The sequence below is a fragment of the Phacochoerus africanus genome, chromosome 2, assembly GCF_016906955.1.
Source record: "Phacochoerus africanus isolate WHEZ1 chromosome 2, ROS_Pafr_v1, whole genome shotgun sequence".
Taxonomy (NCBI): Eukaryota; Metazoa; Chordata; class Mammalia; order Artiodactyla; family Suidae; genus Phacochoerus; species Phacochoerus africanus.
In genome coordinates this window covers 5,533,144-5,552,659 of record NC_062545.1, presented here as the reverse complement: position 1 = coordinate 5,552,659, position 19,516 = coordinate 5,533,144, and the positions used below count along the sequence as shown (strand labels likewise).

General features: G+C 37.2%; 1 protein-coding gene and 1 non-coding gene across 4 annotated transcripts in view; one reads left to right on the top strand and one right to left on the bottom strand.

Moving 5' to 3' along the window:
- The window catches only part of PRKN (parkin RBR E3 ubiquitin protein ligase), a 1,272,474-nt gene that overhangs the window by 1,205,943 nt on the left and 47,015 nt on the right, over positions 1-19,516 (bottom strand). The window lies entirely within an intron of this gene.
- Positions 2,336-2,470, top strand: LOC125121738 (small nucleolar RNA SNORA70). Its single transcript, XR_007133605.1, has one exon. It is a non-coding gene; the product is annotated as a small nucleolar RNA SNORA70 (small nucleolar RNA).

Sequence of the window (19,516 nt, the reverse complement as noted above, 5' to 3'; positions counted from 1 at the left end):
ACATTACCATGCTCCATTATAAGCGACTAGATATAGTTCCCAGTGCTATAGAGCAGGATCTCATTGCTTATCTATTCCAAAGGCAATAATTGGCATCTATTAACCCCAAATTCCCAGGCCATCTCATTCCCTCCCCCTCCCCCCCTCCCCCCTCCCCCTCAGCAATCACAAGTCTGTTCTCCAAGACCATGAGTTCGTTTCTTCTCTGTGGAAAGGTTCATTTGTGCCATATATTAGATTCCGGATATAAGTGATATCATATGGTATTTGATTTCTCTTTCAGACTTACTTCACTCAGGATGAGAGTCTCTAGTTCCATCCATGTTGCTGCAAATGGCATTATTTTGTTCTTTTTTATAGCAGAGTAGTATTCCATTGTGTATATGTACCACATCTTCCTAATCCAGTCATCTGTTGATGGACATTTGGGTTGTTTCCATATCTTGGCTATTGTGACTAGTGCTGCAGTGAATATGCAGGTGCATGTGTCTTTTTCAAGGAAAGTTTTGTCTGGATATATGCCCAGGAGTGGGGTTTCTGGGTCATATGGTAGTTCTATGTATATTTTTCTAAGGTACCACCATACTGTTTTCCACAGTGGTTGTACCAATTTATATTCCCACCAACAGTGGAGGAGGGTCCCCTTTTCTCCACACCCCCTCCAGCATTTATTTGTGGACTTCATATGAATGATGGCCATTCTGACTGGTGTGAGGCAGTATCTCATAGTAGTTTTGACTTCTATTTCTCTAATAACCAGTGATGTTGAGCATTTTTTCATGTGCTTGTTCGCCATCTGTATATCTTCCTTGGAGAAATGTCTATTCAGGTCTTTTGCCCATTTCTCCCTTGGGTTGTTGGCTATTTTGCTGTTGAGTTGTATAAATTGCTTGTATATTTTAGAGATTAAACCCTTGTCAGTTGCATTGTTTGAAACTATTTTCTCCCATTCTGTAAGTTGTCTTTTTGTGTGTTTTTTTTTTATGATTTCCTTTGCTGTGCAAAAGTAGGTCAGTTTGATTAGGTCCCACTGGTTTATGTTTCCTTTCATTTCTGTTGCTTTGGGAGATTGACCTGAGAAAATATTGCTAAGGTTGATATCAGAGAATATTTTGCTTATGTTCTCTTCCAGGAGTTTGATGGTGTCTTGTCTAACATTTAAGTCTTTAAGCCATTTTGAGTTTATTTTTGTGCATGGTGTGAGGGTGTGTTCCAGTTTCACTGATTTGCATGTGGCTAACCAGTTTTCCTGGCACCACTTAATGAAAAGACTGTCTTTTTCCCATTTTATATATTTGCCTTCTTTGTCAGATTAACTGACCATGGGTGTCTGGGTTTATTTCTGGGTTCTCTATTCTGTTACATTGGTCTGTATGTCTGTTTTGGTATCAGTACCACACTGTTTTGATGACTGTGGCTTTGTAATATTGCCTGAAGTCTGGGAGAGTGATGCCTCCTGCTTGGTTTTTGTTCCTCAGGATTGCTTTGGCAATTCTGGGTCTTTTGTGGTTCCATATAAATGTTTGGATTGTTTGTTCTAGTTCTGTGAAAAATGTCATGGGTAATTTGATAGGGACTGCGTTGAATCTGTAAATCTTTGGGTAGTATGGTCATTTTTACAATATTAATTTTTCAAATCCAGAAGCATGGAATGCCTTTCCATTTCTTTGAAACTTCTTTAATTTCCTTGATTAATGTTTTATAATTCTCAGCATATAAATTTTTCACCTCCTTGGTCAGGTGTATTCCCAGATATTTGATTTTTGGGGGTGCAATTTTAAAAGGTATTGTATTTAGTATTCCTTTTCTAATATTTCATTGTTAGTGTACAGAAGTGCAACTGACCTCTGAATGTGAATCTTGTATCCTGCTACTTTGCTGAATTTGTTGATCAGTTTGAGTAGTTTTTAGATTAGGTCCTTAGGTTTTTCTATACATAGTATCATTTCATCTGCATACAGTGACAATTTTCCCTCTTCTCTTCCAGTTTTGATTTTATCTCTTTTGTTTGTCTGACTGCTGTGGCTAGGACTTCCAATACCATGTTGAATGAATGTTGTGAGAGTAGGCATCCTTGTCTTGTTCCAGATAAGAAGGATTAATTTGCCTTTTCTCACAAAGGTAAATGATCATGTTCTAGCATATTCTAATTGATATTTATACTTCAAATTTTCAAACCTTCTGATTCATTAAAGAGTAAACTGATTTTTAATGTTTCCTTAATAAACAGAAACATTCTTTAAAAAGAACACTCCAATATTTTAATAAAGAAACCCCAATATGATTTTCTAACCAATTCTCTGTTATACCAACATAAACTTAAATGATTCAAAATTGTTGCACCAATCAGCTGACTGTGTCCTTCTCCCCGTGGGGTCCCTGTGCAGAATGGCTGCAACCAGCAGCCTCTGTGGTAGCCTATGCGGCCTGCTACCTGTATGGGCTGCTCTAACAGATCTAGGAGACACCCTTTTCCAGTGGACATTCATGCTGGCACACAGTCCCCAACCTGGGCTCCTGATAGGTATGGTGGTGCCTTTGGCAAGCCCGCATTGGACAAGTCTTAAGACCCAGCCTCACCAAGCTGCCAAACAAGGATGTGTTTGAGGCCCTATGCAGGGCCAAGTTCAAATTCCCGGCTGGCAGAAGTTCTGTATTTCCAAGCAGGGATTACTTAGTGCGGATGACTTTGAAAACATGGTGGCAGAAAAGCTACTCATCCCCCGTGTCTGTGGGGTCAAACACACCCCTAATGGTGGCCCCTGGACAAACGGCAGGCCTTGGACTCACGACAGTCTTGTCCCTGCCCCCTTCTCATGCATGGCCACCAATAAGTCCAACTGTCCTGCCAGAAAATCACAAAATAATAATAAAATAAAATAAATAATTTGAAATGCCATTGATCTTTTTAGTGGAGTACATTGGAAAGGTACTTTTTAAAAATTCCATGGAAAATATCCCCAAAATAATAAATGATATGGAATCTATTATTACAATACATAAGTGATTTTGTCATTCTTACCTACAACACAGTTATTGGGCTTAAACATTTGATCACATTTTTATTGAATAAAAGTGGGTACTCTCCGACATGCATTCTGTTAAAATAAGTACAATCGCAGTTGGATTAATCCATGGATATTTACAAATTTCCTTAATAGTTTGTTGGTTAATGGTTGCATTCCAACATTTGAGAACTAAACAGCAGGGATTTTTTTGTCTCCAGAAACTTATCTAGAAGCTTAATCTTGTAGTCATATAGAAATAGTCATATATTCTTGATTTTTTGAGTTTATACAAAGAGAAAGTATATAAAATTAATACTAATTAGCAAGTAAAGCAAAACATATTTCCCCTTAGCTTTTACGAGTGTTCACATGTAATTTACTCCTAAAGAAATTTTAGTAAGTTACAATATTGTGAGAATTATTTTAATTTTATCATTGTAGCAGGAAAAAAAATTATAAGAAGCCCCTTTGGAATTCAATCACAGAAAGGAAAGATTCAATTACTTGGAAGGTCTTTGGCGCTGTGAGATAGATACACAGAAAATAAGAGGCAGACTTGGGTCATCATTAAACTGTAATCCCATATGGCATTTCCTCCTCTAAGCTTCTGCTACAATCCATTTACATAGAATATGAGCTGCAAACCAATAATTACAAACACACATACACTCACAAATGAGAGATAACTATGCTAAGTGAAATGTAAACTGACTTTTAATTATTCATTAATAGTAATTTAGAATATTAGTGGCATGACACGATGTTCTCCTCGGGGTCCATATATACCAGAAATTCACCTTACAGATGAGAATCCTACTATTAAAAGGCCTATTAAGCTCAATTTATATAAATTCTACTTGAACAGGAGAGGGTTCGATATCAACCTATATCATTCTAAATGCTAATCTACATTCAAGGTTAAACAGCACGAAGTAGACTGTATACTTAGAATAGCACCCAGCACATGCTTAGCATTCGCTAGCAATAGCTATTGTATAAACATTCACCCTACTGTGACATTTCAGCTACAAACGTCAGTGTCAACTTAAGAGCAAGAACTGACTCAGGATATACAGAAACATACTCCATCCACAATAGTTTTTAAAATTAAAGTGTTGATCATGAAAGAGTCTATGAACTTCAAGATCTTTCTCAATCCAAGGCCCTAGGCAGCCACTATCAATGGAAGAGAGCTGGCAGGTAAAATGGAAGTTATCTTCCATATATGACCTGTGATCTGGTTTTCCCCAGAAATTCAGATTCCAGTGAATTATTTCACCATACATCCTATTTTTTAAGCTAAAAAGGTGGGTGTCATCCTTGAACCTCTCCTTCACATGCCTCTACAGTCAACCAATGCTCTGTGGAATCACCTTCTAAATACACACCTGTCCTGTTGTTCCATCTTCACCACAGCACAGGACAAGACTGCAATCACTCCCTATCATCCTTAGCTGCCCCTCTAACTCTTGCTCCTCACTGCGAAAGGGTGTTCCCCTGGGAGAATACATAAGCCCACCATCAACTGTACCCAGCCCTAGGAGAGTTTGCATGCCTCTTCCTCTCAAATCAGGCCTTTATCTCTAACTAGCCCTTCTGCTATCAGGCCGTTTCAGATCAGTTCCAGCCTCAGGCCCTACTCCTGTCTTCCCCCCCCCCACTCCAACCACATCACCTTTTTTTTAGCCCCAAGCATTCATCTTCCAAGCACACTCCCACCACAAAGCTTGGACAGGCTCTTTCCTCTCCTTTTCAGTTTATTAAATATCTACTTCTCTTTCTGAGCTCAGATAAACTGTCGCTCAGTCAGAACTCCTTCCCTCACCCTTGTTTATGGACTCTTGTGACATTGCCTACACTTGCCTTGGGTTTTATTCTATTGCTCCTTGAAGACGGGAGCTGGATTCCGATGTGCTGTCCGTATTATATCCAAAGCATCCGGTACAGTGCGTAGCAATGGTAGACATTCAACAACTCTCTGAAAGCTGGTGTGAATGCATAAAAGAGTGAAAGAATGACTAAATGGATGCAATTAAAAACATATGTGATTATCATATCTTTGACAAAGCCAGTATTACAGAAGATTTAGTTTCCAATTCAATAGAGATTTGTTTGGTATGTGGGGCACTCTATTTATTTGATACTGTGTACTTGCTCAGTATTGCAAATATATCACCAATTTTGCTAAAATAATAATCACAAGTGGGTATGATCAAAACCCCCAAATCTACACTAACAAAGCTCCTTAAAATCAAAGTCAAGTAAATTTATATCGATTTTCAATCAATAAGTGTTTTCTGTCCACTCATTTAATTATTCCAATGATTATTAAATTTTAGAAAAAATGTTAAGCACCAAAATAATTCTTTTAAAAGTTTTCAAGGCAAAGAAAGCATGATGTTTCCTCTACTGAAGAAGACGATGCTATCTAAAAGTTTTAGAACGGTGTACAGCAAAATTCCGCATAATATAAATTCCGCACAGCAACTTTACTCCTGTAAAAAAGTAACTAACGAGCTTTAAAAGACTTCATAACTCTTAATTAATATTTTGATGTTCTCTGAGCCTGACATTTCTCTGACATTTCTCTGTGTACAGTTCTCTACAGGGAGAGCAGAAGGGGACAGCCACCCCGCAACTCTCCGTACCCTGGCCCCCTGGGAGCTGGGCTACTGGGGAAGATCCCCACAAACAGCACAGAGGCCACCTAAGCAGGAACTAAACAGACAAAGCACTGTTAATGAGCCACCAACAAGGACCACTTCACAGGACTCTGGACCTCAGCAGTCTCCTCTCTCTTCTTAAAATGACAGCCCACCTTTGCCAAAGGTTCTTTGCATTTGAAGTTCACAGTATAAAAATTCAACTGATATGTTACTTCCTTACCCAATACCAAAGCAACGTTAAGGTGCATTCCCACTTTGTTTCTTGACATATCCCTTTAGGTTTGCAAAACAGTACAAAATAATACATTTAAAGAAATGTCTACGTGCTTCACAGTATTAGGAAACATAAGGCTTTTTACTCATTTATTTATTTTTGGTCAGTGTTAAAGTTCGAAGGGGAATTTAAATGCAGTTGTCTCAACTGCTCAGGAGTTCTTAAGTGTTTTTATACAAACGTTCCACATGTAAGTCACTTCAAGTTAGAAATAAAGTAGATGAGCCACAAATTTATAATGTGTATTTCATAAAACATGCATCAATTATATGTGACAGTATTCATCAAAGCCCCATAAAAGGTAACTAATAACCAGCTGGCTCTTTTAAAAACAGGGGCAGTGCAAACAACTGAGGCAATGAATAGGAAGCCATAAAATATCATTTCGAGTTCCAATCTGGCCATGAACTCATTGTGTGAGCTAGAATGAACACTGAGCCCACTTGGACCTTGGTTTTCAGATACACAGGTGAAGAGTCTGGGCTAAATGATATTAAAGAGTCCTTGCAATACTGGTGTTTCTAAAGATACTCTTGATGTGTTGCATTCCAGTGTCAGCTGGATCAGACCTCTAAGGAAAGCTTTCCTTAGTGCACAAACAACAGTGAAGCAAGTTTGACCACTGCTTTCTTCCATCCAAGTACTAACCAGGCCTGACCCTGCTCAGCTTCCAAGATCAGACAGGATCGGGCAAGTTCAGGGTGGTATGGCCATAGACTTATTACTGCTTTCTTAATCTATGCTGAAATACCCATACTTTTATCCTTTTCTAATATGGCTATTTCAAAAAAATTCCATTTTTATTAACTTTTTTCTTCTCTTAATTTTTTTTTTCCTACCTACCAAACTCTAGGCATCAAATAATACATCCAATAAAAGTATTATGTTGCTGCCATGTTATGGCTGAGAATTTAACGTGCAGATAAAGATGTTCAAAATTATGGTTCCCACAGCAACTCTAACTGCCAGCGGGAAGCATATATGTAGTATTTTCTTATCAGTGGCTATGCAATAAAATGCATGCCTTAATATACACTGTTTAGGCAGTCTACATGAATTATGCTTGCTATGAGGAACATAAACTTTGAGTTTTCTTTCCAAAACTTTAATTCTTAGTGATAATTTCACATTAACATCAGGCCGGGGCAACGTTTTTGTCAGAGTTGCTCATATCACATCATATTTCTTTGGAGGAGACACAATAACACAACAAAGAATAAAACAACAGGAAATTAGCAGACACTGATGCCGATCTATATTCAGGTTTATGCCTATGCTCGTGCTTGAAGACTGTCCCAGGGTTCGCGCAGTCACGTTTTCCTGGGATAGAGAGATCAACAGTAGTGGTCTTGCTTAATGTCAATATTAAGCAATAAACACAGTATGAGGGTAAAAGTTGAGAATACGATTTTTTTCACTAAAATCCTAACAGTCTGTTTTTTATTTCTAGATTACACATAAAGTCTATGCCAGTCAGATAATAGAAATTAGTGCTAGATAGACATGTCCCAGAGAGGCCCGATTCCAAATGGCCCTCGTCATACTTGTGACTGCCTGACAGCCCGATACCTGGCCTGAGAAAATCAGACGCTCTATTGTTCACTCATACAAATAGAGAAAACTTGAAAAACAAAACAAAACGAAACAAAAACACAATTCTGACGAGGATCTGGAAAGTCAACCATGACAGTGGGCTCCAGTGCACGTGCTGCTGCTGCGGAGACCCAGCAGTAGGGGACTGGAAACGCCATCAGCGGGTGGTTCCTCGGACTCGGGACTGTGTTCAGCACATTATCATTTATCATTAGTAACACCATTCTGCCTAATGAACACCGTGACGGTGATGTCATAACCATACCCAATAATTAATTTAATGGGTTATCTTAGTTAAGATATGAAAAGTATTCAGGCTGTTTATGTTATATGCTCTCTAAGTCTTGTCTTTGCCATATTCTCTGCTATAATTAGACAAATTAAACTCAGTAAATGAAAATGTATTAGGAAGATACCTGCAAAATATCTAGGGCAGAGAAGTCCCCACCGAAAATGAATGTGAGGCCCTTGATGTTGTTTGTAGACCTGAACACGGGCGTCGTGACTCTTGACTGCTGCCACTTCAGTCTGGAATGAAACAAGGACACGAGGGTGCTGGGCCTGACACAAATACCAAGTTATTAGGTGACACTATCATCTGAAGTCTTCAGATTCTGCAACTCCAAATCTGAAAGGATATTTGGGTTTCTAGCTCACATATTTATCGGAAGGGGATGATGCATCCCTCAGTACTTTAGAATTCAGAAAAAAATGCTAATATGAAATATCATGAGAACAATTCTGGGATTTTGAAGTCATTTACAAAAGGAATGCAACATATTGCCAACTCCTGGGACAAAAGCCTACCCTTGCATGGAACAATGTTCCTCCATCCTGCTGAAATTCAACCAGATGCATTTAAAATTACTACAGTGCACACGGGTTCCTTAGTTACTCATTCTTATACACTTCCTCCAACATATCATATTGGTATTAATAACTCTTTAGTGGGTAGACATTGCATCTATTCAATTTTTTTCCATAGGGTTATAGCTCTTTATGCAAAGATATACTTAATAACATGCTTATGCAGAGCCAGATGATAATACAAAATATTTACTCACAATAAGACTAGCTGAGGGAGTTCCCATCGTGGCGCAGTGGTTGACGAATCCGACTAGGAACCATGAGGTGGCAGGTTCGGTCCCTGCCCTTGCTCAGTGGGTTAACGATCCGGCGTTGCCGTGAGCTGTGGTGTAGGTTGCAGACGCGGCTCGGATCCTGCGTTGCTGTGGCTCTGGCGTAGGCCGGTGGCTACAGCTCCGATTCGACCCCTAGCCTGGGAACCTCCATATGCCGTGGGAGCGGCCCAAGAAATAGCAACAACAACAACAACAACAAAAAAGACAAAAAGACCAAAAAACAAACAAACAAACAAAAAACCCCAGGTCTTAGCATTTCTGTGGTGGCAAATTCAAGAAATAGTATGGAGATAGGAAGGTAGGTAGGTAAATAGGTACATAGGGATATAAACATATATTTACTTACATATAGATGGAAAAAACCAAGCTATAAAAACCTTGAAAGTTCTTTAATTTCCATAGGTGACAGTGACTTTAAAAGTGTAGCTTTTTATGGTTTAATCATTTACAACCTTTCACATCTTTGTAATACTGTAGGGGGGTTAAATGCTACAATATTTTCCTTAGTTATGTGAATTCAAGGGGCTGCTATTCAGTAATTATAAATAAAATTCCTTTCTGGCTATGCTAAATAATTATATACTTTATGCCATTCTTCCCTTAACTCAAATATACTGTTCAGTCAACCGCCAGCTTCATATTTTTAAAGTTTACATTGGAGAAAGTTCCATTCCAGTTTGATTTGTGACATAGATAACACTGTAAGTTCCTTTACTACATTGCTTCTTAAAGGCCATTTCCACTCCTGCACAGTATACAGATTAAGAAAGTTACACATAGTAAGTAATGTGCCACTATAATCTGAAAATATTCATCTTGTTCACGTTCTCCAGCTCCTGCTAAAAGATTTATAACACTACTGAAACAGGAATTGATGAATTCATCACTGTCTGGGGCATTTTGATCATAATCAATAAAATAATTTTACCCTTAAATAGGATTTCAATTAAAGCATATTTTTCAAAGTAATTTTACTTTCACATAAAAACGGGCTCTTGTATCATGAAGCATTAACCCACTGGGTGCCAAAAAGGAAGCTGCTGCTCAGTGATTAAATGCCAGTCCTTACCAAGGCCTGTTCTACATCAGAAAAATAAATGAAACCAAACGCGCTTCAATTTCACATTTCCCACAAGTACATTTCATAAAAAGTTACATTATTATATTTTCATCATGGAAATGAAAAGTCATACATTTTTATAAAATAACAGAACCATAAAAGGTTTATCAGATTAAAGTGATGATATACCCAAATACATTGCCTCTGCTTAGACACGTGCATTTTATCTGCAAAGAAAACATCTTCACTTAAATAAAATTAATTTGTCATACCATTAATAAATATCATAAAGTATCAAAAATAATCTTTAAAAATCTGTAAAATTTATATATGGTATAACAAGTACAATGTATTATCTGATAATCCTGTTTTACCAAGTCATGTATTTTTTTCCTGCTCTATTAGAATGTCCAAAGTATACACATTTCTTCCACAAAGCGAAATTCTTACCTCAAAAGTAAATAACATCTCAAGAGCTATTCTAAGGAATTCACTCCACTTTTTAAGATTTAAAACACAGCGTCCATCCCGATTTAACATTTACTGAGAAATAAGCCTAAGTAGTTTACTCCTTGTTTAAACCATATGAGCTTGTTGTTGCTCAGTGATTAAATGCCAGTCCTTGCCAAGGCATGTAAGAGGCTTCTTTGTTGCCTTTCCCTCTGCCATGGTCTATACCTCTGACCACTAAAGATCCCTCTGTTTAACCAATGCCCTATGTCTTCTCATGAAATTTCCTTTGCATGTTCTCCCCTTTCCACCTAGGATATACAAGCCATTCTTTCAAAATGAAGCTCCAACACTGTTGTGCAGTCTTCCCTGACTTCCTGGGATAACTGCTACCTTCTTTCTCTGTGATCCCAGAACTGTTCATACAGATTCCTAAGTCAGTCTCATTGCATGCTCTACTTATTTATCTATTTGTCTGTCTGTCCCATGTGAGTGGAGCTTCCTGGAGAGTTGAGCTCTTATTCATCCTTGTGTCCTGAGGATCTCTCAGATCCACTGCACAGAAGACACTCAACCAAGGCAGTCCTTAGATGAATGAGATGAAGGACTGTAATCCACATACTCTGTTCATTGATGTTTTTATACTAAATGTTTAAGGTTGTACTGTATTTACAGTCACTACAAAATATTGCTTATACTGCCCATGTTGTAAAATACATCCTTGTCGCCTATCTTACACCCAATATTTTACACCCCTACTCCCCCAGCTATATGCTGCCCCCACCTCTGGCAACCACTAGCTTGTTCTCTATACCTGTGAGTCTGCTTCTTTTTTTGTCATAGTAGTACTTTGTTGTATTTTTCAGATTCTACATATAAATGATATCGTACAGTGTTTGTCTTTCTCTGACTTACTTCACTTGGCATAATGCCTTCCAAAACCATCCATGTTGCTGCCAATGGCAAAAAAAAATCAATGGCATTTTTCACAGAACTAGGACAAATCATTTTAAAATTTGTATGGAAACACCAAAGACCCTGCATAGCCAAAATAATCTTGAAAAAAAAAAAAAAAGAGCAGAGCTACAGGAATCATGTTCCCTGACTCCAGACTATATTATAAAGGTAGAGTAATCAAACAGTTCAGTACTGGCACAAAAACAGACACACTGAACTGGAATAGAGCCCAGAAATAAACCCACACAGTATTTTATGGTAAATTAATCTATGATGAAGATGGCAAGAATATACAATGGAAAAAGACAATCTCTTCAATAATTGGTACTGGAAAAACTGAACAGCTACATGTAAAAAAATGAAATTAGAACAACAAAGTGAAAAGACAACCTACCAAATGAGAGAAAATACATGCAAATGATATGATGGATAAGGGGTTAATATCCAACATATATAAATAGCTCATACAACGCAATCAAAGAAACCAAACAACTCAATTAAAAATTTGGCAGAACTGAGTAGACATTTTTCCAGTGAGGAAATGCAGTTGGCCAGTAGGCACATGAAAAGATGCTCAACATCACTGATCACTGGGGAAAAGCAACTCAAAGCCACAATGAACTATCACCTCGCACTTGTCAGAACAGCTCTCATCAAAGAACACAACAATATGTGGGCAAGGATGGGAAGGAAAGGGAACTCTTGTACCCTGTTGGTGGGAATGTAAATTGGTGCAGCTACTGTGGAAAATGGTATGGAGGTTTCAAAAAAAAACAAAAAATAGAACTAGCATGTGACCCAGAAATTCCACCCTTGGGTATATATCACAACAAAACAAAATACCAAGTCAAAAAGATATATGCACCTCCCAATGTTTGTAGTAGAATTATCTATAACGGCCAAGGTCTGGAAGTAACCTAAGCATCTATCAACAGATGAATGGATAAAGAAGGTTTGGAGCGTGTGTGTGTGTGTGTGTGTGTGTGTGTGTGTGTGTGTGTGCGCACATATATATGAACTACTAATTAGCCATAAAAAAGAATGAAAATTTTGCCACTTGTTCATTGATCTTGAAGTGGTCAGCCCTAAAGTGTGGACTTGCCCACTCATTAATAAATGCCTATCTAATGTTTCTACTGTAATCAATTTGTGTGTATATGTTCTGGGATTTGGTTCCCAGCAGTTTGCCTTTCAAACTGAAGAAGAGATGAAATTATGACTCAGAACTCTGAGTGCTGAGCAGCAACATTCAACTGCGAAAGTACAGTGCTTAGGGAGCATTGGCCCTTACTGATTTCAATTTCTTATACTGAGTCAGGAAATCAAAGAACAAGTTGCTAATAGCAGGTTTGTGACAATTCTAATGCCTGAACACAGCAGGCAGCTGAACAGAATAAAATTGGGTGGAAACTGAAAAATAAAGACAACTAACTAATCCTGGGAGAAAATACAAGGGTGCAGAGACATGGAGTTCCTACAGACATCGGGTAGTTTTGGTTGTTTGGAAAACCAGCGGTGGCAAGAGGCACAGAGAAGAACCTGGAAGACAAGGAGGGAGATTTCATTCCACTCCAGAAGGAAGAGAGTCAAAGCACCTGCAGACAGAGCACCACTGGGCCCCGGTTTAGTCAAAGTCATCTTGAAACCACTTTATCTCCAGAAGACGTAATCACAAAAAAATAAGAGCATTTTTAAATTGTTTTAAAATGTGCTTTTTATACAGGTTAAAAAAAAATTGCTGTGATTAGAGATCTTGCAAATGGAAGAAAAGTGTGTACATCCAGGAAAATAAGATATGGGGAGCAGAGATACATGTAAGGTTGTGAATTAAATTTCCTGACTTTAAAAAGAAAAGACAGAATTTAAGAACAAACAAACCAACCCTTCTTTCTAAAACCCCCACCTAGCTCGTAACACGACTCTAGGAAGAAAGTCCAAAGCTTGGAAGGGAAGAATGTAGTCAAATGCTGCAATGGGGAAGACCCGCCAGGTTTTTAATCATTTATATTTTGATCAATTACATTAATTTAGTTTTAAGACAGCACCAGGGGAAAAAAAATAAAACAGGTAGCATTTGCTTGTACCATGATGAAATGTATGCTTTTTCACACTGTGATTGGAATGAGGCTAGTTTTCAAAGTCTGAAGACCATTATAAGAGTATATAAATATTAACACCTTGCATTTTCCACTGATTCCATGAAAATAATGAAATCTACAAGAGACCTGCAACTCCTTGGAAAACAGATGTGAACTGTCACAGCACTTTAAAAAAAAAAATAACATTTGCGTATACACAAATGATGTTGCCATTCCTTCTAAAAGCCAAGTTATACCACCCAGCTTTCATAGTTCCACATAGCCCTTAAGAGATTAGTCCTAGCAGAGTGAAATGTTCTGGAAACTGAGGAAAGTAGAGGAGATAAGAACACGGGCAAATGCAGTGGGTAAATTAAGGCTGTTCACATGAAGTACCATTCTGTAATGTTTTTATGTCACAAATAAATTTAGGATTAATTATTTTAGAAAAAACTGCCCAAACTCAATTTCAAAATAATGTCAGAAAACAGAAAAATAGAAAACATTTAAAATAGAAATTTCATTTTTCATTTAAAAACAGAAAACTCATTTCTACTATGTTAAAAGTGTTATGGTACATCAGAAAAATAACACAGAAGTTTCTTGGTACTAAGAGGTAGCTGGTACCTAAAAATCTGCACATTAAAATTTAACAGGTAAGCACTTAGATAACAACAGGACAACCAAATTCAACTAATTCTTGTTTCCATTTTAAACAAACAATTTACAGGTGAAATATTAAAATGAGGTTATAAAGTATTTAGGATTATGCATTTCAACCCATATTAATAAGGAGAGTGAACACATCAGGTTACTGTTAAACTCCAGTAATTACATACAAATTAATCAAGGACAATAAAGGAAATTACCATCTGAAAGACACTTATGACAACACTACTAAGAACTGTCAAGCCTCGATTATCCATGCTAAGTAAGAGAGCTGGCTAATCCTAAACAACAGATAATTTAACAATTCTTTTCATTGGCACAGATTATATTTCTGTGCTTGACAAATTGACCTGAACATTTTACTTTCCTTAGTTCAGTATTAAAAAGAAGTTTTCCTTTCTTGGTAGATCATAATGTAAGCCAGCTAGGAATTTTTCAGTTTAAAATGGGTAAATTACAAAGTATATAATCCACATGTATATTAGATTTTTTAGTTTAAAAATACATTTAATAAATGCATGTTAAGGTACATGAAATGGAATAAAAATGAAAAAAGATTAACTGTTTTCAATCACATTGAAAGTGTCTCAAATTTAAGCCATATATTACATGCTTTGTGAGTCACCATTATTTCATTTTACAGATAAAATTATGGAATCTTTGATAAGTTATACAGTGAGTTACATGAAGTAAGGGAACAGATATATTATTTTAAATTTATTTTTAAAACAATCTATTAAAACATATATTTTTGAGTCCTTTCCTTCTCTCTCTTTTTCTCTTCTTTCCACAAATAAGTACTACCAACAAAAATAATTAAATTAATTAAATTAACTACCCTCCAAAAAAATTAACTACCTACCAACAATACTAGAGGCCAAGTATAAGGCAGGTTTTGTTAGACTGATAAATAAAGGTCTGAATTGCTGGTAAGACTCTTGGTTATAACATAATTTATTAAAATAATATTCAGTAACTAATAGAACGACGGCATACATAAGTAGTGATTAAGAACACGAATACTGGAACTTGAACATCTAGGAGAGAAACACTGTTCACCACTTACAGGTGTGTAAAAGTAGGCAAATTACTTAATTGCTTAGTGCCTCCCCCAATTTTTCATCTATGAAATGAGGATAATATTAGTACTTACCTCTTAGGGTTGTCATGAAGAATAAATTAGATAATACATACAAAGCCCTTGGAACAGAACCTTGCACATAATAAATACTTACTATACACCAGGTCTTATTACTGAAAAAATATTTATTTTCAAATGGATAAATCGCAAAAAAAGGAAAAAAATGACTTTTTCTTTAAGAGTTCATGTCATAATATTTATTTCCCACAGTTAAGCTTATGTGATGATGGTTAAAGCAATGACAAAAAAAAATCTATCCTTCGGACAATTACAGTCATGATTTTCAACTGGTATTAGGGGTAGAAAGAAGAGGATACAGCTTCTGCTAGACTTATTAAACATCTAGTCAATATTTTAATAGAAAATTATATTTGGAAAATAAAAAAGTCCATAACCGTAACACTAAAATATGGAATTTTAATGTAAAAGGGGGCGTGGATTGAAAACGATAAGAAGGATTTAGACCAGAAAGGCATATTATCACATCTAGTAATATCCAAATACCCATTTTATATTGTTTTCACCACTACAGCAGTAGAATTAGAATCAACAGAACCTCACCAACAGAGGACTTGAAGTTGCAGGAGTGCTAAGGGCCGGTTATGCCAGGGACGGCCCTGAACTGAGGGCCAGAGAGGTTACCAAAGAGGGACCACTGGCGTGGAGTGGGAGCCGCCACCGCAGAGAGAGGGGCTGGCCACCCACAGGCGGCAGGAGGAGGAAACACTAAATGTGCGTGGATGGAGCAGAGCCATCCGTGGCCAGACCAAGGCTGTGGTCATCACTCCACAAGTTCCCACAGAGCTCAAGGACCAGGCAAACGGTGTGCGGGGAAGTACAGGTGCAGGTTGCAGCTGCGGCAGCCTGAAACCTCGAGGCCTGGGCCCAGCACATGGGAGGCACTAGTTCCTGTAAACTGAGGCTGAAAGGCAGGAATACCCAACCTGAAGGTTAGGCTAATTACCAACGTTTCCTTAAGCTCCTGCCAAAGTTTGTCAGCTTACAGAAAAATGCTGACTGATGGTCGTAACTGACGGCTTAGGGTGATTCAAGGCTGTAGGATGAGAAATACGTAATAGGCCCTGGAAACTGAAGTAAGAACATAAGAGACAGATCCTTTCAGCTGCCTTTCCCCACATCTCCAACAATACCCGCTTTCCACGTTTTCTCGGAGGGTGGACTGACGGTGACGATGATGACGACAGCAACAACGAACTTTGACCTGCACTGCTGATTTCATCCTCACTTTAAGATCAATCCATTGTCAGCATTTCAGAATGTGACAGACCAAGGCCCAGAGGGGTTAGACAATTTCCCTAATTCACAACTGAGTAACTGAAAAACTGAGTTTTGAACTCAAGTTCCTAAAATGCCGAAGTCTATGCTTTTTTCCTTTTTTCCTACTATACCATCCTCTCCACAGGAAAGGGCACCCTATCATTGTCTTAGAAGCCTTAAGTTGCTACTTGCGAGACTGAAAAAAGAAAAAATGTGTAGACATCTTTTATCAAGTAAACATCTTTTTACATGTGTTCACATCTGAACATATTAGTAAAAAATCATCAGGAAATATAAAATGGATATATAGTCACAACACAGTCAAAAATATTAAAAGTTCTGTCTTGAGTTAAAAAGTGCCCCCATTTAAAAATATTCTGTTTTCACATTAATGCTTATTTAGAAGTCTCAACGGTAAGCTAAGCTTCAGGATTAAGAAATTCAGATTTAACTCGTTATTTATATAGGTTTCTACATTTATTACAAAATCACTTCCTAATTCAGGGAAGTTATTCTCATTGGCAATCTCTTTCCTAATCTATGTCATTACAAGCCTTGCATTTAGTTCTTGCTTTTATGTACAACAGTGAATTTCTGGATGCCAATAATTCTCACTTCTCAAAACAAGATACTTGAAAACATGAGTCATCCTAGCTGCTTAACTTAGGAATGCACTATTAAGAAAAATAACTGACAGGCAAATGGGATGAACTAATCTGCAGCTATTCCTTTGGTATCTGTCCCTGAGGTAGCACCATAAAGAAGGCTCCTGAGCATCACAAGGAGTGACCATCTGGTGAGGGATTACAAGGGTGGAGAAGGGGCCCTGGGCATGGATATACTCAGAATGTCTCCCTCTCTTCCAAATTTAAAAAGCGTGCACGTAAATATTACAACTGGAGGATAAGTTAAGAAATAACCGAAGATAGTACTTTAGAAACACTTTCTGTCTCTACAAGTTAAAACTAAATAAAACAAGAACCAAATTTCCTTCCTTTGTGCCGCCAAACATTTGCAAAACCTGAAAGTGTCCTGGGTAAAGTGGGTAATATACTACAGAATTATATGTCACTTTTAGGTCCAGCTTATTCCATATATGCGACTGTACATACAAAACTCTATTTATCAATTTCAGACTGCTATGAAAAGTGCTGAATTCTATTCTTTCAGGGAATAGAAAACATTTATAATAGCAACAGCTCCACAGCCACATCTTCTTGTAACTGTCTCTAAGAATGAAAAAAAAAAATCTTTATGACAATAACAAGAAAATGAATTTTCATTTTCAAAGGCAGCCTGTACCATCACTGGCTGTCCTGCCACCCAGCTCTTCTGAAGGCATTCAGACCCTTCATTGCAATGTCTCAAAAATCAATAGCAATTTATTCTCTTTGGACCCCAAGCAACAAAAGTAAATAATACTGTCACCTCCAGTCTGCCTGCAGAACATGGTCACAAAACAGCCTGCCACTAAAATACAACCTTATGCAGCTCCTTATCTATGCTGCTGCCGCTGATTGTATTGGCTTTCATACGGGACAAATACTTCAGCAGAGCCACTCAAAGAGGTACCTTCCCCAGACTGAATGCTGAAGCCTGAATTAGAAAGAAATCTTGACATTCACCTAAGCTTCCTACTCCAGTGATGTGGGTTTCATGGAAGGACAATGAGAATTTTTTTTCAAGATGATTAAAGCTAAGAGGAAAAATGAAATGAAGTATTTCATATTTACAATTTGTCTTCCTATAGAATTTAGGAAAATCACCAGGCTTTCTGAAGCAGCTATTTGAACCATACTGTTTTGCAGTTTAATTTGTACGTAGTCAGTCGATATTTACATTATCTGACCAACAGGAATATTAATCAATCTATAGACAAACTAAGAGTTAAAAATGAAAGCTCTATTTTGATTATGCTCAACTGAATAAGTGACAGCAACATCGGGACACTACAAATACTCTGAAAAACGTAATATGGCATTTCAAAGCAATAGAAGGAATCCTAGGAATCACCTAGTACAATCCAATCTGTTTACAGATAAAAGAAATTAGGCTCCGCATCCAACCCCAAAAAGCTAGTTAATGGAAGAAGCAGGACTCAAATACAGATCTGAAATACTTTTCATTACAGTGCTTACTAACGAAAAATTATTTATAGGGACACTAAAGAAGAGACAAAGTCTTTTTGAGGAGACCCTAGAGTGAGCCAGGATCCCTGCAAGATCATAAAGTATTCCTTAAAAGAAAAGCCAAGCCCTAAGGAAACTTTGTGCAGCAATTAAAATTTTTAAATCATAGAAGAATTTACCAGTCATACTAAGAATATTTATTGAGTTGTTGCTGTGAACACATTAGCAGCAGGGACTAAGAAAAAATACGAGTTTAAGAATTATAAAAAAATACATAAATAATCAAATGTCAAATCATGTGGCTGAAGAATTAGCAGAGTTTGGGCAGGTGGGGATGGGGAGGAAGAGAGTCAGTCTAGAGACAGGGAGGCGGCTTATCCAGGCAGGCCCTGGAAAGCATGTCCACTGAGGGGGAAAGTTTTGTGTAGGGGCGCTGGCTTGCCCAGCAGTGGATACCCGCGAAGTGAAGTGAAGAAGCAGAGTGAGGCCAGATGGCCCAGAAAATCAGGCAGAGAGACTTGAATTTGATGTCATAGAGAAGCCACATAATATAGAATTAAGCATTTTATCTTCAGACAATCACTGCAGTTGAAACTTGGCTCATTCCTAGCTAAAAACCAAACAATTCTTTAAAGGTGCTGTCTTACTAGTCAGAAAAATAAAACTTAAAATACAACTTAATTTTCTAAACTGAAATAATATTGTTTTCTTAAAATTTCATTTAAATAACCAAAAACATATCATTGTGAAGGAAGTGACTCACAAATTATGATCTAGGTTTTCTGGTAAAATCACTATCCCTAAACTAAAGAGAAACATTTCTGAATCCTTCATTTTTATTTTGTGACATTAACCACTTGACAAAGAAAAATTAAAACTAAGATTAAAAGGTTTGATAAAACAGATTTAAATTTTGTACTTTAAAGAAGATATATCAAATTGATACACTCTGTTTATTAAAATACAAAGTATCTTAGTAGTTTATTCATCAAAGCTGATTCAACATTAAATTTAAAAGCAAACATCCTTTTCTGTTTTTTTAAATTTTAGAAAGTTTAGAAACTTTGGTAG